This window comes from Felis catus, chromosome C1 (assembly GCF_018350175.1).
Source record: "Felis catus isolate Fca126 chromosome C1, F.catus_Fca126_mat1.0, whole genome shotgun sequence".
Lineage (NCBI taxonomy): Eukaryota > Metazoa > Chordata > Mammalia > Carnivora > Felidae > Felis > Felis catus.
In genome coordinates this window covers 69873200-69900711 of record NC_058375.1, presented here as the reverse complement: position 1 = coordinate 69900711, position 27512 = coordinate 69873200, and the positions used below count along the sequence as shown (strand labels likewise).

Genomic DNA, 27512 nt, shown 5'->3' with positions numbered 1-27512 from the left:
CAAAATTAATAAATAAACTAAAAAAAAAACCAGAAGAAGAAGAAATGAAAAGCTGATGTAAGTATGAAGGGTGAGAAAGAGATTAGAGTCAGAAGGTTCAAAGACCAACTCTACTTGTGACTACTTCAGTAGTTAAAGCAAGGATCAGTGAGGATATCAACTATTGTATGAAGAAAGAAAAGATGAGGAACAAAGAAGGAAGAATCAATAATGGTTCCTGAATTTTTAGTTAAAGTGCACATTAGTTAGAATATAGGCCAAACTGACTACAAAAAAGAAACCTTAAGAAGGAAAGAAAAGAAAGCTAAAAGCAGGGCCGTTCAAACAAGAGAGAATTTGTATTTTCTTCTCCAGTAATAGTACAGAAGTAGGGGCATGATTTAGGATGGAGTGACTATTCCACAAGGTCACACACAGGGTTGCTGAAATAGTGAAAGCTGGCTCTCAACTGTCCCCCCTCCTCCCATCCAATCTCTGGAAAGAGGAAAGAGGAAGCAAGAACTTTCCTTTCACAGAAGTGATCCTGAAATTGTATGCATTGCATCCATTCATATCCCATTAATCATATGACTCCAAGAGAATTTTCTATTCAGAATCTAAAACTTGGCAGAGTTCAAGAGACTGTTTCCCTACATCATATGCTTATATCACTAGTGGAGTTTGAAATTATTTTTTGCTGATAAAAAGTAGTAGACTATAGATCCCATAGATGGCAAGGTGAGTGGAGGCAAAATGGATGGGAGGGAAAAAAAGATAAAAGCCCAGATAAAGCAGTTTATTTTTCTTGGTTTGAGGCCCGTGGCTTGGTCCTGATATGAAGATTCTGAAGCTAAACAATCACCCGGCTACAGGTTCCCTGTGCTAGACTAGACCAGTAGAAGTAGGGATCCAGATAGATCCTATATAAACATCAGACATGAATGATCATCACACTTACCAACAAAGATTTTAAAAACTGTGTAGCTATTGCCTAATGCCTGACACCTGAAAAAGATCATGAGCTCCAGGGGGCAGGGCCTTTATTTTTCTATTCAATACTGAATTATCCCAGTATCTAGGGAAGTACCTGATATATTTTAGAAGCTAGGTATACACACATATTTTTAAAACTGTAACTTGAAAAGTGTCAAATCCACAGTAAAACTGAGAGTACTACAATAAATACAAACGTTCACTAATTGTTAATGTGTGCCACATTTGTATATTCCTTTCTCTTTCTTCATCCCGAATCCACTGAAAGTAAGTTGCAGATGTTATAACACTATTCTTAAATAGTTAAGGAAGGAAGGAAAGAAAGAAAAAAGGAAGGAACAAAGACATACATGCCAGCTATTCTTTTAATTCCTTTACTTTTAAATTTACCAAATCTTTGTGTTTTACCTTTACTCCCAGGATAACTTAGCCAAAGTATTTTCTTGTTTGTTTCATAGATACCTTTTACAGGATAAACTGAAGTCATTTACATGAATACTATTTCTGAATATTCTGCAAAAATATATTCAGTTTAAAGATAATTTAAGAAGCTACTATAAACCAAATGAGTCTTAAAATTAAATTTTTATTTAAATGGATGCATTTTAACCAAAAAATAATTCTTAGTTAAACAAGAAGAGAAAAATTGAAAAAAAGGCCAAAATTGTGATGATCTAGCTTTTCTTCACTTTGACCTCTAGAAACAGTCTTCACTGGGTGCTTTTGCTTTACTTTGAGAAGAGTGACTTAAGAATTGAGGTACTTATAAATAGAGATAAGAAAAAAGTTATCTTCAGAAGTTTCAGTAGATCCTAAAGAATTTCTCTCTGGTAGAGGAGTAAATTATCAACATTTTGATGGCATTCATAGATGGTCCTAGAGGAAGTGATAAAACATCAGTAAATTCAGGACAATACTATAATTAAACTTTAAGAAATTGGTAGCGGAGGAAAAAAATCAAAGGACTTGTAAAAGCATAAAACTGATATGAGGAAAATAAATCTGTTTCTTCAAAAGAATAAAGAACACTGTCATTCATAAAGGACCTACTAACTTTTCAGGGACTCAGATCTAGTAAATGGTAATATAGAGATAAAAGCTTAAATTCATCTGACTACATTTTACTCTACCCTAATATATAGCCTCCCATATACCAAGGAGACTATTTAAAGAACAGAAGAGGAGTCTTGTTTTGGGAAGGTTTATATATTGTTCCTTCAAATTAAATGGAACTACTATATTGTATATGAATATTCAGTATCAGAATATTGGCCAACAGATTTGTTGATGGGGTGCTACAGTGCAAAGCAAATGCTTGCCTTATTTACATTCAGAGCCCAAAAGTTTCATATGTGTGTGTATGTGTATATATATACATATATATATATGAGCTGCATATACATGTTTTAGCTTTTTAGTTACGGGATTTTATTATTACAGTGACCCTGAAAAGGAAGTCATAAAACTACTAGCATTACCATTTCAAGACAAGGTAACTAAGGAACATAAAGATTAAATGATTCATCCAATGTTACTCAGTTTGTTAGGGCTGCTGCAAAGACCACCCATACCCACTGGCTACCCCTTGTACTTTTTTTAATGTTTATTTATCTTTGAGACAGAGAGAAGAGAGAGAGCACAAGAGCGGAGGGCAGAGAGAGAGGGAGACACAGAATCTGAAGGAGGCTCCAGGCTCTGATCTTTTGGCCCAGAGTCCAATGCGGGGCTCAAACCCATGAGCCATGAGATCATGACCTGAGCCCAAGTCGGCCGCTTAACTGACTGAGCCATTCAGGTGCCCCTGGCTACCCCTTGTATTAAGCAGTTTGTTACCTAGGGATTCAGACTTTTCAACATCTTTCTTACTATTGTTAATGGAGAGACTAACTAAGCTCAATTAAAATTACAAACACCTTCCTTGGATGGCAACGAGAGCAGAGTTTGCCATGAAGGCTTTGGGCACCCCACAAAAGTACAAAGTGCTGGGGTGCTGCCTGTCCACCCCCAAATGCCGCATTCTGCCCCTGTATCACATGTGAATCCCTGCACTTCATGCTGTGGCCAAGTCCCGCTTCTCCTACTCTGTGTCTCTCCTGAAGAAGATGAAGAAGTGTTCAGGGCACACTGTCTACCCTGGACAAGTGTTCAAGAAATCCCCCTTGAGGGTGAAGAACTTCAGCATCTGGCTGTGCTATGACTCCCGCAGCAGCATTCACAACATCTGCCAGGAGTACCAGGACCTGACCACTGTAGGTGGTGTCACCCAATGCCATGGTGCCATGGGCGCCCAACACCATGCCCAGGCCCACTGGATCCAGATCATGAAAGTGAAGGAGACTGCAGCCAGGAAGTGCTGCCCACCGGAAGCCAAGCAGTTCCACAGCTCCAAGATCAAGTTCCTGCTGCCCCACCGGGTCCTGTGTCACCAGCACAAGCCACGCTTTACCACCAAGAGACCCAACACCTTCTTTTAGGTGTCGAGCCTCCCTGTCCCCAGGTCTGCCCAAATAAACTCCATGGGAAAACCAAACTATAAAAATAAATAGATAAATAAATAAGTAAAATAATAAAATTACAAATAACTAACCAGATCTACCATTATTAGGAAGTTAATCTAAATGTCACTGATTATATAACCTTTTTCTAAATAAGATTCCTTAATCTGAGATTACACCTGTCTCACTTGCCATTTTCAGCACTGGACAGAGCAGGACTTCTCCCTTACCCTAATGTATAAAGCAAACATCAAGAGAAAGTGGAGGTATGCCTACACCTCAGAGTTATTACAAAGATCTTAACTGTTATCTAGATAAACTTTCTTAGTATTTTTGGAGTCTCTTTAAAAAATCTGATGGAATGCATGGTGGCTGTTTGAGAAAATAAAATAAATAAAACAAAGCAAAACTGAAAAAAAAACAGGAAATAAAAAGTGGGGGCAGATATAGATGGGACAGTTCACTCACTATAGGTTAAGAAACCCTGGTCTGGGAATATGGGATTGAATCAGTGCACTAGCTTTGGAACATAGTAAGAACTGAAAGACTAATAGATGACAGAGTTTTACAGATGAATTCACAATGAGTCACGAAGGAAAAGGAGACCAATGGCAAGGATGTAGAAGAACCTGGGCCAGAAATATGCTATTCCTTCAGTAGCATGACTTAGATAACAATCTGTATCACTCCTTTCATTCCCCATTTCTTATAGAGACTATCTGTGGGCTATTTCACTTACCTGAATATCTAAAATAAACACATTCAAGGGAAAAGCAATAAAGGTTAATAACACAACATAGAAATAAATGAAGAAATCTTAAAAGTACTTTAGATCTCCCCAAAATGAAAAAAGAGAAATGTCTTCAGAGATATCTATACTATAAACAGAACATATTTTTATCATGGTTAGTAGAGTTATAACCAGAAATAAATGGAAGAAGTCATATATGTGCACGCATTTTTGTGAAAATTAGTACACGTGCCTATGCACACAAATTATGTCTGTGTCTTTATGAGCGTGAACGTATAATATACTATTTATTTATCTTTCTGGCTCTTAATATAATTTCTTTGACAATCTCATTGCTAATAGATTCAGGTGCAGTCTCTCAAGGGAAGTGGTGGAAAATATAGCTCTTTTTGAAGAATGATAAAATAGACTAGGTATTTTGTGAGCAGATTGGTGTGTACAATTTCCAAGTAAACTCGAAGGCAGTAAAATATGGAGATTAAAAAAATAATAAAAAATAAGTTGCTAAAAAGGTGATGGAATTTTGGAAACATACCTAACTCACTGAATGAGAATTTCCATATATTCGATTGCTATAAATATGCCTAAAATGTTAGTTATTAATTAAATTGGAGTTATAAAATAAAAAGCCACTCATTTTAGAATTTTGCCAGAGTATCTCAGTAAACATGAACATAGTTCTAACCCATCGTGAGATGAAGAACAGGCTGCCTAGCAACCGTTTTAACTAGTTCCCCAGAGGTTCTCAAGAGAAAAATGGGTGTTTGGAGGGAGAGCATTTGTTTTTGTTTTTGTTCTTATATCAAAGTTGCAGGATCATTTCTAGCTTCTCTAGTCATTTTTCTTCTTGTCCTCATCATCTGAAAGAAATAATGAAAAAGAGGAAGCAAAGAAGGAAGCGAGGGAAGGAGGAAGAGAGGGAGGAATGAAAGATGGATAAAGATCAATATGGGCCGTCTGAAGCACTCACTCAGGAATTCAAACATAATAATGGAAATCGAAGTCAGGTTCTTCTGTTTATCATATACAGGCATATACACCTTTTTGTGGAATGCTCACAAATCAAATTCAAAGTAATGACATTGGCTGGAGAAACTACACATTCATTGAAATGTGTGACAGGAAAGAATATATGTTGGTGGCATTTCTTGACCCAGGATTCAAGGGCAACTTTGAAACTCTATGCCTACTTCATGAAGCCATAGATCATAAGGAAGATGTTCTCATAAAGAAAATGTGGCAGGTTAGGTCACTCTCCTCCTTCCAGACTTCCTGGTTAAGTAAAAGCACACTCATAAAACATTCACAGCATATTTTCATAGGATGTCCTATCATGTAGGTCCCTGACAGGGGAGGGAAGAGAAAGTGTTTGATGCTGATTCCAGAAACAGTAGCTTTAAGTGTTTGTTTTGAGATAGGGAGAGAGAGAGAGAGAGAGAGAGAGAGAGAGAGATGCACCCAGTTTTTACTATGTACCTTTCATATAGCCTTTATGAGTTTGGGAGGGAAGAACAAAGATGATTTCAGGTCAAATTCCAGAGTTAATGATGTGTTCATGAAAATGTAGAGAGCAAAAATTATGAGTTAAAAAGGTTATCATCTCAGGCAAAGCTGAAGCAGTGGTGGATCTGGAGCAGGATGGGTAAGTTATATACATGAGATGCTTAGGAATATAAAGTACCTATATTCTTATTTTATGCAATTGTTTTTATGGCTTTTGACTCCATTTTAAGACTCTGTGGCCAGTTGGGTTTAGTGAACATCATTTTGCAAGCCAACAATGCAAAAGTGCTTCAATGATAAAAACTGGGCTTTATAATCATTGTAATATAGAAACAGTGTTCCTTCTAGAACTTACTCTGAGCCCTGGGTTCATTTGTAGTTCTATTATTGACCCCATATGAAACATGGAATTTATTTGCTGTTTAGTACTTTCCTGAAGAACAGAAGAGAAAGTGGTTCCATTGTTTTGAATTACCTGAGAAAATTGCCATAATTTGCCATTTCCCAATGCAAAGCTGGATTTCAAAAGTTAGATTCTGACCTCAATGATGAATGTAAGTGCCAAGACTGTATTTTAACTATGCTGAGGCATAAGACTTACGTGTAACTCCATTTGTTTAGGTTATAATGAAGATTTATTTTGACACATTATTCTATGTATTTCAGCATCTTATCACCGATTGGGACATTATCAAAACAAAACCTTTTGTGAGGTAGGGAGGCTTTTTCCATTTTCATATTTTTTTATATTCTAGTTCTTCATGTTTCCTAAAGGTAAATAATGCATGAGAAAACCTGCAGTACCCTGACTAGCATTTTTCTTTAAATATTAAATACTGCTTTTGAAAATGTTTGAACTATGAATAGTTGTGCCCAATAATTTTCCACTTAGAAATAAAGCTTGATATTTATCCATTCTCCCTTTGATGTCGTAGCACACTAATGCTATGCAGCGTGGTTGACTACTGAATTCCTCCCAAAAGTTATGAAACTTACAATTTCATGAAAAAACAAGGATACAGACACTCTTTGAAGGAGTGGTTTACATGTTTAGCAGAAGATTGTTATTTTTTTTTTTTTTTTGGCAGTGGCTTTGGTTTCTTATTGATGTTGTTTTCACAGCCAAGGATATGTTCGATTTTATTTTTTTTTTCAATAAATGTCATGACAACCCTAAATTAAGTCCACTAATGTATAAAGGAAACGATTCCATGGATAATACCAGAGAGTACTTCACTTCAATTGCTGTAAACCTTCCAAAGGACAGTTTAAATTGCTCCTACCTAAGGTAAGTATCTTATTTGAAAAAGTCTACAGCTTAGTCATCCAGGTTTCCTGCAAAGATCGAGAAAAATCCTCAATTTATGCAGTTGAGGATTTTTATAATGAGGAAAAAAATTACAGTTGTTTACAAATAAGCTAAAATAGGTGGTGCAGTGGCAGCTATTGAAGTAAGACATGAGTTGTATTCTAAAAACTTCCCAAATCATTCAGAATACTTAGTACAAAGTCCTCTTTCCTTCCTTACTTAGGGTGAAGGTGTTCTCATAAGGTCTCCCCACTGGGGACATCTTTACATGATTCACAGATCTCATATATAGCACAGGAAGAGTTGTAACAGGATAATGGTAATATACACGCATGCTGGAGTCAAACTACCAAACTTACTGACCATCTGACCTGGGAAAACTGTTCAATCTTTCTGTACCTCAGTTTCCTCATCTTCAAATGAAGATAATAATAGTACCCACCTCTAGAACCACTGAGCAGTAAATGAGTTAATATCTGCCAAGAATCAACAAGTGTCTATCTGAAACATTGTATTATGGCATGACAGCATGGCAAACATTATCTAATGTTGACAAAATACTTCATCAGCCTTATAATTTATTGCTTTGGGGTTTGACCAAATATAGATTTTAATAGGTGAGGGGGGAGAGGCCATCATTCGATACCTATCATTCCTTTACCAAATATTTATTGATGATGCACATTTCAGTTGTGAGGTGGTTAGAAGGATCAAGTCCTTGAAACTACTAATATTACTAAAGAACCAGAAGTACAGTGAAAGGAACCTATCACTGTTGTCCATGTCCCAGAACAATCAATTAGGATGTGTGCATCTGTTAGAGTTTTGTTGTTTTCATTTTTTTACATTCATTTGTTTTGTGAAAGACAGCAGGAGTGGGGGAAGGGCAGAGAGAGAGAGGCTCCCCTCTGTCAGCGCAGAGCCCCAGGCGGCTCGAACTCACAAAACGGTGGTGAGATCACGACCTGAGCCAAAATCAAGAGTGAAAAGCTCCATGCTCGACAGACGGGGCCACCCAGGCTACGTTAGACAGAGTTAAATGCCTTTTGTGGGGAACTGTCTTTTGGGGTAGGAAATGGACACAGCTTTAAAGGCATTTTATAAACAGTCAAATCGTAGCCAGGGTGCCCCTTTAATAATTTACCCAATTAGAATATTAACAATTTATCCAATCTCAGCCTCTAAAGATACAATCTGAAATAATATTTTAATTGCCTAGGATAAGTAATGCACTTATTAGGAAATTCGCTGGATATTCTATCTTATGTGCTTTTGATAAGCCCAACAAGAGCCCATTCTGCGTTGACCTCTTTACTGAGGGCTATTCATCCGGTGATGACCAAGACTGGTTCCTCCTGGCAAGATGCTCACAATTTCACAAGTGCATACAGGTGAATGTGAAACGAACTTTCATACAAAATATCTGCCATAGTGCAGCGTTGGTGGTACAGTGGTGAGCATAGCTGCCTTCCAAAATTACTGCTATACTTTTATAAGGAAGTGTTTTGGATTGCACAAAGAGCAGTGAAAGTCTAGTTGGCTTAAGCAAGGGGGTAGGTCAAGAAAACTTGAAAAGTTTACCGTGTGTTGGGCAGATGAGCATTCTAACAGAATATTCAAAATCCTTCTTAACCATCTTAAAAAATCTTTAAGGCCCAATAGGATATACTCAGTCATATCCCTTAATTTGCCAAAGACCAATGATCTCCAAACAGCCGACACTGAACCTGGTAAATTAAGTTTCCCACATGTACAAATTCAACTGCTACATTACGATGCCACACAATGAGGCCTAACTGGATAGAAAGAGGAGGGGGGGCTGAAAGAAATCACAAGAGCAAGCAAAGTGCGGCCCAAAGGCTGGGACTGAACAAACGGGCTTACCGGTTAGAGGAGGCAATGCGGTGAAACCTCGAGGCTGTGCCGGATCTGCTCGATGCAATGCACCCTCTTCCATGCCCGGGTCGCGCGCTGAGCAGGAGAGACCGAGGACAGGCGGAGGAACCGAGTCACGAGTCCCTCAAAGGTGCTGCTGAAGAAGCGCGCCAGAAAAATCGGACCTTGGGATGTGGAAGGTGACTTCTCGCCAACCTCATAGGGCAGGAAAAGAAACCAACACAAAGGAACACGGACGACGCGAGGAGAGGGGGCAGGCATCCTGAGGGTGCGGGGTTTACAAGGAGACTGCACAGGGGAGGTGCTCAAGCGCAGGCGCAGGCGCAGGCGCAGGCGCAACGCGGGTCCCTGGGAAGCCCAGGCCCCCCAGCCCTCTGCCGAGCGCATCAGCTTCGCAGAAGGGCGGGAGACCACGAGGGACACGCCGGACTCCAGAAAGAAAAAAAGGTAGGTCACTTAATTTGCAGCAGCAAGAGAAACCACAGTGGAGGAAAACTCCTTGAGAGGAGTGGAGCAGTGAGGAGCTTCAGGAGGGTTTAGGATTTTGCAGAATGATTTAAGGAGGGATTTCAGAAATGGAGCTAGCTCTGGAGTTTCCATCAAAAGGAGGGGGCAGTTCACTAATTGGACACATTGGCTATCTGTTCAGGAGGTGAGATGAGCTAACCTAGAAGCAATTTCCGTGTGCCCTTGGGCATGTCCTTTTGGAAACTGTTGTCTTTTGATCTTGCCAGTGACCTGTTGGAGACGTGGTTGATGTTTGTTAATAGGAGGGTTCCATACCTAATTGTGCTGGTTTTCATTTCCTGGAGTGTGAGATCCTTGGAAAGGACAGGGCTTCAAGATCTTAAAATGAGTAGAGGGACAACGGATTAGAGTTCCAGTCTGAATTTTTGCGCGCGCGTGCGCGCGTGTGTGTGTGTGTGCGTGTGTGTGTGTGGGTGTGAGATACTAGTCTGGCTGGTGAGACCAAGAAACTTGCAGATTTTATGTCACCAGTTTGAGCAGAGTTGTAGTGGAGAGCACGGTATGAGGAGCCTTGGAAAAAAATACATTTTTTGATCTTTCAAAACAATGTCCACCAACTATATGGACATTCTGAAAAAGGCAAAACCGTGGGGATAGCAAAAACATCAGCGGTTGCCAAGAGTTAGAGTGGGGGGAAGGGATGAATAGGTGGAGCACAGAGGATATTTAGGGCAGTGAAACTACTCTGTATGATACAGTTGGGGAGGCAGAACTTTATCTTTACCCTCTTTGGTTTTTTCTTCTGGGCCTGAGAATTGAACTAACATAAAACAGATTAACAGGGGGAAAATACGGATTTATGCAAGTTTACATGGCACGGGAGTTCTCATAAGGAATGAATACCCAAAGAAATGGCAGACTTACATGCCTTTATCACTGGGCTGTGCAAAGAGAGACAATTATGGAAGAGTAACTAAACTATACAGGGAAGCTAAGGGAGATAAGAATTGTTATTGTTTTAACAAAGTTTGTTTTTACAGAATTCTTTTGACTTTGATTCCCCCACTGAAGATGGTTTCTTCTAGTACAGAGAGGCCATTTTTCACATGGGAATTTGTATTTCCTATTTTTTTTAATGTTTATTTTATTTTTGAGAGAGAAAGAGATAGAGCAGGGGACTGCTACTTGTTAAGAACTTAAACATTTGCCAGTGAACAAATATTACATGACTTTTAAATGTATGTGAAAATGGATTTTTGAACACTCGGCTGACCAAACTACTAGTGGGGCAATGTGATAATTTAATGCTGTCTTAAAAAGTTATACCTTTGCATTTCAAAAACAACCTTATCTCCTTCCCAAAGTTCCACATATTAACCGTTCGTACGAAAATAAATAAATAAAATAAAATAAAATAAAATTAGATAAGTACTGTAATCAAGCATAACCTGTTTTCCTGTCTGACATATATTTTTTTTATATTTCATCTTTACTGAGGCATAGTGAAAACATGACTGCTTAAATCAATTGTGTGATAACCTGTTTCTGGGGAGAAATGGCTAAAAGTAGGAATTAAAAGGTAGGAAGGTCAGACCTTTTAAGTACCCTAGTCAAATCTCATATTCTAAAAACGTTCTGTGATACTAATGAGAACAAAGAAAACATCCTTTCAGTTTTGTTTCTTAAAAACATTTTTGCCATTCTGTATTATGTTTGGTTATTTCTGTAATTCTCCTTCAGTAGTTTGGCATTTCCTCAAGGATTGGACAATATCTTTATATCTTTTTTTTTTTTTTTCAAGAAATACACTTCAACATTAGTTTCAGTCTTTTATGTTGGAATTGTGCAATCAGTGTTGCTGAATTTATTTCTGCATTGCTAAGTTGCAATTTGCTGGAAATATGGTCTTTAGTATAAAAGGACTTCCTTGTTGCTTTCCATGTTCATTTGAGTGTGATTATCTTACCTCTTTCCTGCATACATATTTACTTCTTCCTGCACTTCATGCACCAACTCCCCCAACTTCCCACATGCATATTTAATCATATTTTTTATCAGAAAATCTTGCAAACTCCTTCAATTTAATAATAAAATCTAGTTATGAAAATTACTCAGTCCAAGAATGCATTGACATTGGATTCTCCTCCAATGTGAATCTTGTCGGTTTTCTTCTTTAGACATCAGTGTGCATTTTCACTTTAAACATGAGAGCACGCTGCAGTTCCCTTTGATTTGGTTGCATATTTACAAAATTAAATGTAAAGCAAATGTAGCTTTGTAAAAATCACCTCTCCCATAAAACAAGATAATGTGAGAGGGGAAGAAACAACATAACAATTAGAAGCAAACTGTCTTAGCAAGGTGATGGATTCTTTGTACAGTAGAAATGTATAATCATCAAAGAGTTTTATCTCCGTCTGAATGCTACATCACATAGGCATGTGTAAATGCCAACACACCTGCCTGAACATTGAGAAAAACACAAAGGCTCCATCATTCATTCTTATACTGGGCTCAGTTTTTACCCTGAGGTGCTGTAGGCACTCATGTAGCACCGCATATTTTAAGACATTGAACACCTTGCATGAGTGTTCCTGCGCCAGAGCAGATTATTCAAAATAATAGCCTGGAGTGGTGCCTGTACACTTCAGAGGACTGCCTAACCCGTTGTTTGTTTCAAAAGAGAGGCAGGTCCCTGAGAATAGATATTGCCTATCACATTTCAATGTTGTACCAAGTCCTCTAAGGAAACCAGAAGGTTGAGAGAAGGGTAAGCATTTTCCTGCTTGGAACTGCATTAAGCATTCTAACCTAGAAAAGGCAGAACCAGCAATAAATAAATTATCCATAGACTTGGAAAAGAGCATATTGATAATCCAAGAAATCAGAGGGAAGAAAAATATTTCTGCAAACCTAAGTTTTGATTGAAAGAAGAAAGCAATGACAGAAAAGAAAGAAGAGAGAATGTTTTCCTCCAAGATGTTATAACAGAAAATCTCTATGAGAAATGTCCTCCTTCAGATTGTTTTGCTTCAATTTAAAAGCCTTTGTTTAATATTGTTTTTCTTGTGATCAAGTTTGAAGAACACAGTAGATGATGTTTTGGGGTGATGGTGCAGTTGAACGTAAGCATCTTAGAAGTCTGGCCTTCCACATCTGAAAAGATATATCAACCTCACTAGACTAGTACGACTGTAAATCAGTATTACTACTCCTTTCCTCCTGGAAATTATACACAAACAACAGTGAAAATATGTAAAACTCATTTTCAAAGAACCTGGGAAGTGTGCAGTCTACTGGTTTCTAAATAGATGTAGGGCTCCTAAAAGCAGCTAAAGAGCTAAATGTATGTGGGGCTGTTAGAAATAGAGAAGCTTAGAAAATGGCAAACGGGCTCAGTGGTGACAGATTTCAGAATGTACTGGTAAAACTCTGCTTTAACAGGTTAAGGACTCACCGGAAGTTCTAGCCATGAACCCGGTTTGAAATACGAAGTGAGGAAGCAAGTGTGAGCAGAATTTGTAATGAAAACCCTCCTGGAATTGATTTGTATGGAAGAAAGGGAGGCATCAGGAATCGTACAGTAAGGCCATGTTTGTGGGTAGCTAAGTATCTCTGGACAACAGAGTTACCATCCTTGGAAGTTACAACCAACCAGAGTTACAAACCCTGGAAGGCTACCCTGCCTCCTTTTCTTTTCGCAAGAATGAAGTCCAAATAACCAGTCTAGGAAAATTCACAACATTCTATAAGAATTAGTAAAAGACGTATGGTAACTGGCACAAATTGATACAAAGATACTATAAGAAAAATGGAAGAAAATGGCAGCAACATATAGTAACAAAGGAGAGTCATCAGAAACAGTACAAGACTACAGTTTTTAGTAGAAAAGACATGAGGTAATACTGTTTCTGTAACCTGTTCTTGAGAAAATTACTAGTGTTCAAATTTTCAATCAACCAAGAGATTCTATAGCTGGAAGTACTATAGCAGTTGAATAATAAGAATTGAATATATTTGAATGAAAAACTAGTATTAAAACAAATTTGGAGAATACTGGCAAAATTAATGTAAATAGTACATAATTGATGATAATTCGGTGATAAAACAACTTCTATACAAATTGGGAGGGCAACAAAGAAAGAAGGTAGAGGTAGAGTAAGTTTTCTGTTTGTCTCTTTTGTAATAACTGGAATATTATTTTTTCCATTGTTTGTTAGGATATAATTTTTTTTCACACAGTTCTACATTTTGATACATGCATGCAGTGGTATAAAGACCACAGTATCAAAATATGGAGCAGTTCCAACACACACACACACACACACACACACACACACGCACACACGCACACACAATCCCCATTTTGTAGTAACCATTCCTCCCAACTCCAGTCCTTGGAAGCCACTGATGTTTTGTGTCCCTATAAACTGTGTTTTTTCCAGAATGTCATTAAATGGAATAATAGAGTGTGTGGTGTTTTGAATCTGGCTATTTTCATTTAGCATAAGCCATTTGAGATCCATCCATGTTATTTTGTATGTCAACAACAAATTCTTTTTAATTACTAAATAGTATTCCTTTATATGATTCTCTCCCAGTTTATCTTGTTACCCTAATTGAGGAAAATCTCCATTGTCTCCAATTATTGGCAATAACAATAAAATTGCTATAAAACAATTCATGTACAGATTTGTGTTTGAACATATATATATTTTTTTCATTTCACTTAAATAACTACAAGTGAAATTTCTCGGTCACATGTTATGTATATCTTTATAAAATCCCAGACTTTTCCCCAAAGTTTCTGAACCATTTTGCTTTGCCACCAGAAATGAACGAGATGTGGGTGCCTGGGTGGTTCAGTTGGTTAAGTGACTGATGCTTGATTTTAGCTCAGATTGTGATCTCAAGGTCCATGAGTTCAAGTGCCACATTGGGATCTGCACTGCCAACACAGAGCCTACTTGAGATTCTCTGTCTCCCTCTCTCTCTGCCCCATGCATGTGTTCTTTCTCTCTCTCTCCCAAAAATAAATAAATAAACAAACTTAAAAAAAGAAAACAATTAAAAAAAAAAGAAATGCATGAGAGTTTCAGGAGCTCCACACCCCCATCAACACTTGGTGTTGTTTCTTTTTTGTTTTATTTTAAGTCACTCTAGTATGTGTGCAGTAATATTCCATGTTTACATTTCCCCATTTCCTAATGATATTGAGCATCTTTTCATGTGTTCGTTTGCCATCTTTAAAGTGTTTATTCAAGTTATTTATCCATTTTTTTGACTGGGTTGTTTCGTTACTGAGATTTTAGAGCACTTAATAAAGTATGGTTACAAATCTTTTATCATAAAAATAATTTGCAAATTTTCTCTCCTAATCTTTTTGTCTTTTTAGGTTCTTAGTAGTGCCCTTCAAAGAACATAAGTTAGCACTTTTAAGGAGTTCATCTTATCAATTTCTTTCTGTATAAAGAATTGTGAAAAAAACAGAATTGTGGTTTTTGTGTTATCAAAAAAAATCTTTAACTCAAGACCACATAGGCATTGCTTCATTTTTTTAATAATTATTTTAACGTTTATCTATTTTTGAGAGAGACAGAACATGTGTGAGGTGGAGGAGGAGCAGAGAGGATGAGACAGAGGATCCAAAGTGGGCTTTGTGCTGACTGGCAGAGCTGCCTGATATGGGGCTCAAACTCATGAACCATGAGATCATGACCCGAGCAGACGTCAGATGCTTAACCAACTGAGCCATGCCCCAGGCATTGTTTCATTTATCTTCCGATAGTTTCATAGTTTCAGGTTTTAGAGTTAGGTGCACAATCCATTTTGAGTTATGCTATATAACATATTGACAAAAGTTTATTTCATGCATGTGGATATCCAAATTTTCAGTGTCTTTGTTGAACAGTGTCTGCACTTTTGTTGAAAATCAATTGACTTTATATGTTTGAGTGTATTTCTGTATTCCCTATTCTCTTCAAAGACAAGAGTTACTTGGTTACTCTATGTTACTGTAGCTTTATAATAAATCCTTAAATTAGATGATATGAATCCTTCCACTTTGTTCTTCTAGTTCAAAATCATTTTGGTTCTTTTGTCTTTCCACAAACATTTTAAAATTGGCTTCTAATTCCTGAGTTGGAATTCATGTGTATAATTTTATTTTTTTTAAGATTTGTTTTGTGGCTCATGATATGATCTATCATATATTCATATTATATCATATCATATTCATATAATATGTTCATATGATCGTATTCTATGTGAATGTTCCTTTTGTACATGAAAGTGATGTATACTCTGAAATGGGTTTTATAAATGTCCATTAGGTTACTCAGTTGATACTGTTTCTCTGCTCTTTTATATTTTTACTAATTTTCTGTCTTCTTATTCTATCAATTCTTAAGAAAGGAGTGTTGAAGTCTCCAAATACAAGTGTAGATCTGTTTATGTCTTTCAATTCTATCGGTTTTCGATTTGCATATTTTGAAGTTATGCTATAGGTGGATATATGTTTAGGATTATTATTTCTTCTTGATTAATTTATCTATTTATCATTATATAATAATAATACTGTCTAATATTAATATAGCTATTCCAGCTTGACTAGTGTTTGCATGATATCACTGTTTCCCATCCTTTTACATTTAACCTATTTATGTCTTAGTTTCAAAGTCGGTTTTGTGTAGACAGCTTACAGTTGAATTTTGCTCTTTTATCTAATCTGATTATCTTTTAATGGATTTGTATAATTTATATTTATTTATTTAACTTTATTCATTTTGAGAAGGAGAGAGAGAGAACACAAACAGGGGAGGGGCAGAGAGAAAGACATAATCTCGAGCAGACGACATGGGACTCGAACCCAGGAACTCTAGAGATCATGACCTGAGCTGAAATCAAGAGTCAGACGTTTAACCCACTGAGCCATCCAGGCACCCCTGCAATATATGTTTAATTAATTAATATGTCTGCCTTTAAAGACTATTACTCTACTTTATATGTAGTTAAAGATCATATAGATACATACTTCCAGTCCATTCCTTTCATCTGTTTTGCTAATGTTGTCATGCAATGTAGTTCCTTGCTACTCTTTTGCTTTAGGTAGCCTGTTATCTTTTAGAGCAATTAGAAATAAGGGGGAAAAAACCACATTCATATGTTTACCTTTATTATGCCATTTCTGTTACTCTTTTTTTTTTTTAAATACAGGTGCCAGAATCTCATTCCCAGAGATTTTTTTCTTATTTATTTAGTGAGTTAGTTTTATTGGGTTATAATTGGCCTAGAGCATTATATTCTATTACTGTTGATTTTTTTAATTTGTTTACTTAAATCCAAGTTTATGACTAATGTCATTTTTTTTTCCTGCCAGAAACGATCCTAAAATATATCTTGTTTGCTGGTCTGCTGACAATAAAACTCTCTTTTTTTGTGTTTCTAAAGATTTTTTAATTTTCTCTTTTTTTAAAAAAAGATATTTTCTGTAGCTATTGAGTTTACTGAGTTTTGGGTTGACAGTTATTTTCTTTCACACTTTAATGGTATAACTCCATCTTTCCCTTGGACTGCATGTAAGAGGTCTTCTGTAATTTTTTTCTCTGTTCCTTTGTATGGAACATATTATTATTTTTAACCTAGCTACCTGGAAGAAATATATCTATGTGTTCAGTTTTCAGAAGTTTCAAGAAAATATATTTATGTGTTTCTGTTTTTGTTGTTGTTTCATTCTATTTATCTTGCTTGAAGTTCTCTGAATGTTCTGGATCAGTGGTTTTGTATATTCCATTAAATTAAAACATATTTGAACCCTACCACTTAAAATATTTCTTCATCATTCTCTCTTTCTTCTTCTATGGGATGCTGCTTATATACTTTAAGTCATTTCTTATTATCCCACAGTTCTTGAATAGTCTGTTCCTTCCGTTTTTTGGGTTTTTTTTTTTACATTTTTCCTGTGTTTCTTTTTGCTTATTTTTTTTTAACCTTTTGCATGTTCATGGATACTTTTCACAGCTGTTTCAAGTCTATTATGAGCCTTTTAAAGGCATTCTCCTCTGCTATTATGTCTTTCGTGTCTAACATTTCCCATTAAATTACCTCTTAAAGTTTCAACTCTCTGTTGAAGTTACTTATCCAATAATGCATTTTGTTCCCCTTTTCCACTCAAGACTTAAGCATATTGATCATAGTTGTTTTTAATTCTGTTTGATAGTTCCATTATCATTGTCATATCCAAGTTTGGTTTTATTAATTTTTTTTTTTTTTTTGTCTCTTGAGAGCATGTTGTTTTTTCCTCCCTTTTTCTCTTTCTCACAACTTCTTTTTGAGAGCTAGACATACTGTATAGGGTGATAGACTGTGATAGATAGTATTTATGCCTGAAGAATGGAACCACTTCATCCTGTATTGTGACATGAGGAGGTTGTTCCCTGTTGTCCTTGTTTAGCCTCAGCACCAGGCATGTACTATGGCACTGACATCAGTGACTGGGGCCTTCTAAATAATGTTTTCTCTTCCCTATAGGAGACCTCTAATAGTCTGAGCTTACAATGTATTTTTATTTCTCCCCATGAGTACAGTTTTTGTCTGTTCCCTTCCTCCAGATGCAGTGGGTCCTTCTCTAGGTTTGATACCCTTCTCCAGCAGGTTAACGCTTTTGTTCTATGAATGTGATCCAGAAGTAGAATCTTGGCAGGACTAATGCCTTTTCTACTATAGCTCCTCTTATTTTCCCTTCACCCTGAAACCCAGTGGAGGCATTCTCTTACCCTGCCCCAAATATTCCTCATGGTCTCCCAACTCTGGTCTTCATGAGAGAGAACTTCCTAGTGGTTGAAAATTATCCTATGTGCAGCCCGCAGCAATTTGGTACTTTCATAATAACCCACTTTTACATTAGCCTTGAGGAATTTACTAAAAATTTGTATCTGAATTCTTACATATTTATATGGCGTCTGGTTTCTAACTCAGGGAAATAAGCCCTTTCATGCTGTCTCTCGTTGAAGATCTTTTCCTCAAATTTGTTGAATTTTTATTTGTGGTAGTCTATAATCAATAAATTTCTACATGTAGATGTAACACTGACCAACATTCCCTCACCACAATGCAGGCTGTAAATTTCAAAGTCTATAACAATTCTTGATTCAAAAGGAAATATAAAATAAAATAATTAAATTAAAAAATGAATATATTATATATTCAAATGTATGTAATACAATGTATGCTACTACTAAAAGTGCTTCCAGAGGAAAACTCATAGCCATAAAAACTAACATCAATGAAAACAGAAATGGAAACAAAATAATCTAACATTCGACTAAAAGTATTGAAAATAACAATAAAACAAAGAAAACATTGGAGAATGAATATCATGGCAGGCAGAATTCCAAAATGGCCTTCTAAGATTTTCCCACCCTAAACCCTGAGGCTGTGAAAATAAGTGCTCTTACTCTGATTTATGTTATATTACATGTGAAGAGATTATTTTGTTTTGTTTTGTAGATGTACTTAGAGGAATAATCAATTAACTTTTAGTTAATCAAAAGAGAAGATTATCTGTGTGTGCCTATCCTAATTCCATGAGACCTTTAAAAGCACTTTCCTTTATCTGATAGCAGAAGGGGAATTCAGAGAGTCAAGGCATACAAACAATTTGATGTGCTCTTACCACCTTTAAAGATGGAGAGAACTACCCAGGATGGACTTTTGAGTGTCCTCTAGGAGCTGAGAATGACCTCTGGCCAATAAAACATGAGCAAACAGGGACCTTCTACAACCCCAAGGAACTGAATTCTGCTAACAACATGAATATTTTTAGGAAGTGATTCTGTCCCAGAGCCTCTGGAAAACAACCCAGTCCAGCTGAGCTGATTCCTTGACTTCAGCTAGTGACTATGAAATAATAAATAATTTTTGCTGTAAGCTGCTAAATTTCTTGTAATTGATTTGTTACACAGCAATAGAAAAGTAATTGAAAGAACAGAATTTAATGAGTTAGACAACAGAAAAGTAGTAAAATAATAAATAAATAAGCTAGTTCTTAAAATATGTTTTAAATTTTTTGTAATGCTTATTCATTATTTGAGAGAGACAGAGCACGAGTGGGGGAGGGGCAGAGAGAGAGGGAGACACAGAATCCAAAGCAGGCTTCAGGCTCTTGAGCTATCAGCACAGAGCCCGATGTGGGGCTCGAACCCATGAATCATGAGCTCATGACCTGAGCCGAAGTTGGACCATTTAACCTACTGAGCCACCCAGGCACCCCTAAGCTAGTTCTTAAAAAAAAAATTGTAATATAGGTAAATCATTCATAAACTAAGCAAGAGGGAAAAAAAAGGAGGAATATCAAATATACGTTATCTTACTTGGGGGAAAAAATAACAGATATGGGGGAAATCAAAAGAAACAGAAACTATTACTTTGCAGAACAGAGAAAAGATAAGATATATTTATATTTTATTGTATATGCTTAAATAAATTCTGGAAGAACACAGAAGTTATTCACTAAATTAAAGCAGAGTGGGGGTGGAGCTGAAAACAGAATCAATGACAGACAGTTGTGGGAGGTAATGTACATTTTTACAGATCTGTGTATTTTGTTCTTAAACTATGAGGGTTTATTTCCTTCTCAAAAAAGCATTAATTATAAAAGAAATAAACACATAAATAAATCTTACAACATTACTAGATTACATTTTGACCTATACCACTGTTGGTGTTATTTAATTACATATATTTCAATTGGTCTTATTTAAAACAAATATAATTCTTGTATATAATTTTCATTACATTAAAGTAAATATATGACAGGCAATTGTCAAAGCCTACATACCTTCAAACCCCTGGGGAGTGTTTTTTTTGACAATACTCTTTTAATTAAACAAGGTGTCCTTTGGAACAGCTAAGATAGAAACATTCGGAAATCTCTTTTCACTCCTCTGTGGAAAGTGTGGGAAATGAATAATGGACATAGGTAATTAAAATGAGAGTTTCTGAATTACCTAAGATGACATTCAGCAGTACCAAGAGGACATCCTTGGGAACATGCAGAAAAATCAAAAGTCTTCTTAATAGGTATGGAAAACAGGAGAAGAACAAGAAGGACTCTTTTATTTAGACATGATGATAATGGTATTCCTTCTAGATTTGGTTCCTTGGTAGGAAAGAAGAGCTTCTTGTTATGTGGAAAAGGAAATTATTCTGATAAGATTAATATAGCAGGATGATAAAAATAAGAAAGGAATGTGATTGTCATTGCTTTTGTAACTTTTTATCCTGAAATATATCATGAAGAGAAAAGAGAGGAGGATGTAAATGTCTTTATAATGAATATATGCAGAGACCATATGGTAAAATTGTAGCTTCCAAATGGCATCAATTTCTAGATGGTGCTTTAATTTGGAATATTACTTATAACCTAATTTTGGATCCCTTTCAAATCCATCATTGTGTTTATGTCCAAAAGAATCAGGAGACTACATTTTTGGGAGAAAAAAATTTTTTTAAAAAATCAAACTTCACTCTGGTGATTTTTAAATGCATTTAAGAAAAATAAGCAAATGATTCAAGTTACAATAGTGTGTAAGGACACATGGTATGAGGAAAAAATGATACGTGGAATAGGAAGAGATGATGGATGAGAGACCATACTGATACATGTTATTTTTTTTTAATCTTGTTTTTCTTAAATGAGGACTGTTTTTGAGCAAATATTTAGATCATGGGATAATCAGAAGTAGTGAGTTCTTGCAGAGTACATGTGTGTACCATGCACACACACACACACACACACGCACACATACACACATACACTATGAGATTTTTTTTTATTATCATAGCCAAAGATGGACGCAGGTAATAAAAAGCCAACTCATCTCTACTTACAATAAAGCCCTAAAATAAAGAACAAACCTTATTATAAGGACATGAAATTTCAAATGAAAGTATAATTGGCTTGCTGCATTTTAAGACTGCATTACTGAGCTACAACATTATTGTTGTAACTTTATTACATACATTTAAAATTGAGCTTATTCTAAAGCAGTTTGGATTCTCTGTCTCTTTCTGGCTGTTTCATCATTCAGCCCGCCTCTGCCACAATCCCTGAAGAACAAATATCTTTGCTGATTTCTCAGGATGTATGGGTCAGAGTTTACTCTCAATTTCTAAACAGTGTCACATGGTTTCTCTAAGATTTTCAGTCATAATCATTGCGATATATCATATATGGACCCTCAAAATCCTGAAAATGTTCTAATTTTGTTAAGTATCAATTCTCAGCTAATGATGTCATGAAGAAGACATCTCCCTGTCATGACTGTTTAGAATCTTGAACACATTCAAGAATAGAACTGTTCAAAGTCTTTTTGCTTTGTTTAGAAATGGCCAGAATCAGTCAGGAAAAACAAGTTTTACCAAACTAATATATACATTTTTTTTACCATTAAAATTTGTCATGATCATAGAACAGCTTAGTCATTTTTATTTTAGTTCTAGCCTCGTGAAAGATGACCGAAGTAAAATAGTTCTACTTGGGGAAAAAATGTGTTTCATTATAAGTGTAAAAGCTATCGTTAAACAAAATTCATATTTTAAACAAACACAAAACTTGGGGATGAGCAATTTATGAGTCCACCATGGAAGTTTAGGATAATCCATGTTGTGGATTCAGACTGCCTAGTCCCAAATTTTGATCCACTCTGTGACCTTCAGCAATTTCTGAACTATAACATGAAAAAAAGGAAAAGAAAAAGAAAAACACTTCATAAGATTGTTATGAAGATTAAAGCAGATAATACTTGAGAAGTGTTTTGCACAGTGCCTGGAAAATTAATTAGCACACACTTAATGATAGTATGATTATTTTATAAACATAAGAGTCATCTAGGACAGACCTGAACCACCCTGTTACCTTCAACAACATTTTATCTTCCATTTTTATATGAAATGGGAAAGGCAGGGAGTGAAGGTGAGGAGAAAAAATAAGACAAAGGAAATTGCATGTACAAGAGGCCAGAGACTTTTCATCGTTAAAGGCTTTGACTATACAGCTCTTACTATAATCTCAACACATTCTGGTCCCATGAAAACTCAAGAGAAGCTTACACAATTAAAACAATCAACCAAACAAGCATAACCTTTCTCTCCTGCCATTGCCTCTTTGCAGTTACACATCTTTAAATAATAGAACCTAGAGGCCACATTGATTTGCTTGGGGTCTTAATGCTCCACCTGTGACAGAAAGGCTGTAACCAAAATGTTCTCCCTATATGCCATTAAATTTCTTGGGCATATTTCAGTCTTTCTCCTCCTTCAACCTACTTGTTACCTATCTATCCTTATTTTAGTTGAGACCTATCTCTTGTAATATCATTTGATGTAGTAGACCATGCCCTCTTACTTGACTTCCGTGGCCTTGCCTATTTTTTCTCCTACCTTTCTGAGCTCTCTCTCCTTCCCTTTGCAATCTTTGCAATCTCCTTAACTGGTGATGTTCTTTTAGCTATGTCTAAGCCTTCTCTTTCTACCTGATATATAAGGGAAACCTTATTCACTTCCACATCTCCAAGATCTGCATTTTCTACCTGGACTATCTCCTGAGCTCCTGACAAATCTACCCCATAGCCTTCTGAAATAGCCACTCAAATGTCACAAAATACCTCAAAGGTCAGTGGTTTTAAACTGAACTCTTTCACCATCCCTTGACCCTTGAAACTGCTCCTCTTTTAAACTTCTCCAGCTCATTAAGTGTTCACCAGTGTCTGGTTGCTCAGGCAAGAGACTGAGGAAGCATCTGTGACTCCTTCCTATACCTTAGAACCAACATCCAATGAGATGCCTGGGTGGCTCACTTGGTGAAGTGTCTGACTTTGGCTCAGGTCATGATCTTGCAGTTTGTGAGTTCGAGCACTGCATTGGGCTGTTTGCTGTCAACACAGAGCCTACTTTGGGTCCTGTCTCCCTCTCTCTTTGCCCCTCCATTGCTCTCTTTTCTTTCTCTCTCTCTCAAAATAAGAAATAAGAAAAAGAAAAAAAAAGAACCAACATCCAATCATCAATCAGTAAGCCATATCTCTTATATCTCATATTGCCTGTATCTAATCAGCTACATTCCTAGGACTCTCATCATAGTCTAGCTACCAGCATTCTACCTGAATTACTATACAGCCACACGCTTTCCAGGCTTTTCCCATTCGTTTCCCACCCTTATTCAAATATCTACTCTTTAAAAATGAAAATCTTTGAAGGTTTTCCCTAGTACAAGCTCTTTTATGTCTCTCTGAGTTCCAAGACGTAGACCAAAGTCATTTTGCAATTTGGCTCTTGCTTACATTTTTCCAGGGGATTCCTTTGCCACTTTCTTATGTCAATCTTAACATTTGCTTTTCTGTTCATGTAATTGCCTGTTCTATTGTCTCAGGTTTTTTTTTAATAGGTTATTTTTCTTGTCTGCAACTCTCAGACTCCTCCAATCTCTAATCATCAGACACTACCGTTGTCTCTCTTAGGTTTAATGTCACTTCTTTGGAGCAGGATAGGGATTTTCCTCTCACTAAGGTATGTCATACCCCTCTATCTCAGCTACCAACTGGATGTTCCCATTGTAGTTCGTTGCACAGACTACTGTTTTTTCCACCAATATTCATTATTAGTGGGTGTGTTTTAATTAGTAGAACTCTCATGTTCTAGCTACAAACATGACAATCCAACTTAAGACGACATTTCCAGCCTTCCATTCAACTCAGGGAAACCACATAATTAAGTTTTACCTATGAGTTGTAAACAGAATTGATGCATGGTACTTCCCATTTGTGCCCTTAAAATAGAATGTGGATCCATGCCTCTGCCTTTTTCCCTCCTTCCTTCTGAAGGCAAGATAATGAGATCTGAAGCAGCCAGCAGACTCAGAGACAGAGGACACATATTGTTCCATGAGCCCCGGACAACTGGTCTCCCCACATTTGTATGTGGCTTGTATCAATGTATTTTCAAGTCTTGTCATAGCAGCTTAGCCTGCACTTAATTCATACTATAGTTCCTTTATTGTAACCTATGTTACTCTGTATTGTGATTTATTTATTTATTTATTTATTTATTTATTTATTTATTTATTTAAAAAATACTTAATGTTTATTCTTGAGAGAGAGAGAGAGAGAGAGAGAATGAGCAGGGGAGGCACAGAGAGAGAGGGAAACATGGAATCCAAAGCAGGCTCCAGGCTCTGAGCTGTCAGCCCAGAGCCCAACGTGGGGCTCAAACTCATGAACTGTATAAGATCATGACCTGAGCTGAAGTCGGACACTTAACTGACAGAGCCACCCAGGTGCCCCTTGTGATTTATTTTTTAATATTTGTTTAATATCATACTCCATATGCGAATCACCATGATGTCCTTAGCTCCTAACACAGAGTCCTGATAAAGATGAATGAATGAATCAATCAAAGGAAATCTATAAGGTAAAGTTGGGGAGGTGGTAGAATTAAACCTTAACAATCTCCTGATTCTTAGTCCATTGTTCTTTGCATTCCATAATATTATTCCTCACAAATAAGTGCCCCAGCTATAACTTGAACCCATGACATCACTTCTTCCACCATATACACTGATATCAAGCACCTTGTGCTGAGTGGAAGTTCCAAATATTTCCTCACAGATATTGAATGATCTGAGCAGTAGAGCCCCTTAAATCAAGGTTCAGAATGGGCCATTTCTTGCTGACATGCTACATTTCCTTTTTGCTTAGAGTGAGATTATACAGCACACTGAAATGATACCTTCAGTACTGAATGATTTGGCATTCAAGAGAATTAAAAAAGGCTTTCCTTTATGGTTAAAAGTAAATTACAAAAAAAGGGATACTGGCAGGCAATTACTCTATAAGCTATAGAAATGAAAGGGATTTCACAATGTGAGTAGTTTAGATTCATATAATGTGAAGAGCTGTTGGCAAGTGGGAAATCACTCAGCAATCTAAAGGAGAGCACTGAGGCTATGAATGCAATCTCTCTCTCTCTCTCTCTCTCTCTCTCTCTCTCTCTCTCTCTCTCATGCACACTCATACACACTCACAACCCACACGCACTAAATGCAGATGTTCCCAGGTAAGGATGAAAAGTTTTATCTCAAAATGTATTATATTTCAAAACAGCTGAAAATATATATATTGTGACTATTTGGTATGCAAGAAGGTAAGTTACAGAACTAGAGCTAAAATAAGATCATCTGCATTCTGTTGATATTATGCAACAAAATTTAAAATGTAGAATTAATAAATATGATGGCCTTGGAATACCCTGTTATGGATTGAATTATAATTCCTCAAAATTCATATGTTGAAGTCCTAACCCCCATTACCTCAGAATGTGACCTTATTTGCAAATAGAGCCTTTGCAGATGATCAAGTTAAGATGAGGTCATTGGGGGTGGAGGGGCAAATCCAGTATGAACTATGTCCTTATGGAAAGGGGAATTTGGGATACAGGGATGCACCAGCAGAAAATACCATGTGAAGATGAAGGCAGAGATCAGGATGATGCATCTACAAGCTAAGGAATGCCAAAGTAGGCCAGCAAACAACCAGTAGCGAAGAGAGAGGCCTGGAACAGATGCCGCCTCTCACCCTTGGAAAGAATCAGCCCTACTGAGACCTGGCACTCAAATTCCAGCCTTCAGAACAGTGAGACCATGGATTTCTGTTGTTTAAGCCACTCAGTTTGTGGTCCTCTTTACAACAGCCCTAGCAAACTAACACAAACCCCGATGATCTTATGATTCTTCAAATTCCATCTTTAATTTTTTAGTGTCTGAAAGATTCATGGTCAGCTGAGCAAAGCCTGCAAATGCTATATGTAGCATTACTACCGAAGAGAGAGCATCAAGAAGAGGCAAATGTCAGGGTACCTGGGTGGCTCAGTCAGTTAAGCATCTGACTTTGGCTCAGGTCATGATCTCGCAGTTTGTGAGTTCAAGCCCCAGGTCAGGCTGTGTACTGACAGCTGGAGCCTGGAGCCTGCTCTGGATTCTGTGTCTCCCTCTCTCTCACTCTGCCTCTCCCTTGCTTATGCTCTGTTTCTCTCAAAAATAAAATAAACATTTGAAAAAAGAGAGCTAAATGTTTAAACTCTGTGCTGGAGGGGTCCAGGTCCTAAAGTGCAACAGTCAAGAAACCTAAGAATTATTTTCCAGGGTTGTGACATATCATTGTGCAGTCTGAGCACTGCATAACCGTAGAGCTCACCATTCAGACTGTAACACTACAGATTTGTACATTTACTAAAATAAGTTTCTGAAAGATGATGTCAATGTCTCATATCCCAACACAATCAGTGCATTGTAATTTTTTTTTTTTAATTTAAAAAAGTTAGTTAACATATAATGTAATCCAAGTCAGTTAACATATAGTGTAATAATGGTTTTAGGAGTACAGCTTAGTGATTCATCACTTACACTGAGAAGAAAAGCTAGTAAAAGCAAAATAAAAGGGGCAAGACAGATGTCCGAGGCTGGATATACTCCCCTTGTATACTTTCGGCTTCTGTAATCTTTCCTTGCTCCTGTGTCCACCAACTGCCCACATAGCACCACTGATAAGTGCCCCCTTCCCTTTTCCTTTTGTCCCTCAACCCCCTACCATCCCAGCCATAAAAGGAGGCCGATGCCAATGTTTGGGGCTCAGCCTTTGGAGGTGACTCTGCTGGGACAGCACCAGTGCACAATAAACAGTCTTTTCCTGATTCCTCAAGTGCGTGTGGTTTGTCTCTTCCTAGGTGCCAAATATTTGCTGTAACAACATGTAACACCCAGTGCTCATCCCAACAAGTGTCCTCCTTAATGCCCATCACCCATTTTGCCCATCACCCCTCCCTGTACCCCTCCAGCAATCCTCAGTTCGTTCTCTGTATTTAAGAGTCTCTTAAAGTTTGCCTCCGTCTCTGTTTTTGTCTTATTTTTCCTTGCCTTCCCCTATGTTCATCTGTTTTGTTTCTTAAGTTCCACTTACGAGTGAAATCGTGTGATATTTATCTTTCTCTGACTTATTTCGCTTAGCATGATGCACTCTAGTTCCATCCACATTGTTGCAAATGGCAAGATTTCATTCTTTTTGATTGCAGA

At 36.9% G+C, this 27512-nt stretch overlaps 1 long non-coding RNA gene and 1 pseudogene across 3 annotated transcripts in view; both read left to right on the top strand.

The window, feature by feature from the left end:
- Nucleotides 1-2918: 2918 nt before the first annotated feature.
- Nucleotides 2919-3446, top strand: LOC101094865 (annotated as a pseudogene).
- Nucleotides 3447-9164: 5718 nt separating this feature from the next.
- The window catches only part of LOC109503106, a 112341-nt gene continuing 93993 nt past the window's right edge, over nt 9165-27512 (top strand). For all 3 annotated transcript variants that reach the window (XR_006584438.1, XR_006584439.1, XR_006584437.1), the window contains exon 1: nt 9165-9373. This is a non-coding gene — a long non-coding RNA (uncharacterized LOC109503106). The remainder of the gene's footprint in view (nt 9374-27512) is intronic.